Source organism: Penaeus chinensis, chromosome 22, assembly GCF_019202785.1.
Source record: "Penaeus chinensis breed Huanghai No. 1 chromosome 22, ASM1920278v2, whole genome shotgun sequence".
Lineage (NCBI taxonomy): Eukaryota > Metazoa > Arthropoda > Malacostraca > Decapoda > Penaeidae > Penaeus > Penaeus chinensis.
Window position 1 is genome coordinate 9,213,146 of NC_061840.1, and position 886 is coordinate 9,214,031.

An 886-nucleotide genomic window follows, 5' to 3' on the forward strand; every position below is an offset into this window, starting at 1 on the left:
TCTCATACAACTTTCCACTGGGTTGACTTACTCTAGGGGATACCCAGAGTGTATGATCAAATTCATCATTGGTAATTCCATTGGATAAATTTAGCATCTGAATAATTTCATGAATTTAGTTATATTTCAACAAAGATAAATAAAAAACAGGAAACACTAACACTCATAAGTTTAATATCAGACTAATTTATGAAACATTCAAACCCTTTCAAAATTATGCCTTGCTAATAATATGGAACAAAAGTATAAATAAAATGAATATAAGTCAAGAATGGAAAGCATGACAATACTTGTTGGCCTTTACCATGACACGTGATCACAATTTAACCACATTTTATGGGTAAGGGTCCAGTTTCATACAGCCATCTTTTATATAAAAAATAATATATGCAAACGATAGAGCAAATGAATATAAGAAAATTTTATTTTATGTAATTATGTCGTAACTGAAAAATAACGAAGGTATTTGACACGCAAGCCCGAAATGAAAATCTCAATATTTTAAAAATCGCCATCCAATATCATTTCCTTATTATAAACCAAAACAATCATGCCGTTATATTTTGTTACATTTATCGCAAAAAAATTATTTCGTACGTAGACAAAGCCTACATCAACTTGCATGAAGGAGATCTTATTTCTGCCTAAAAGGATATGACATTACAAGAGTTACTGGCAGAGAGGCCTGCAGAATTGCGCGGGAATTTTGAAATCCAGTATGTTGGCGCACGAACTGCGCGCGAAACATTTTGAAATAAAATAGTACAGCGCATGCGTATGGCAATGTCACAAGAGCCAGTAGTATTACATGGAATATGTTTAACCAATCGCATGGCACCGTGTGTGTGATAGGCATGTATAGTGGGGAAGTAAAACCACTGTTATA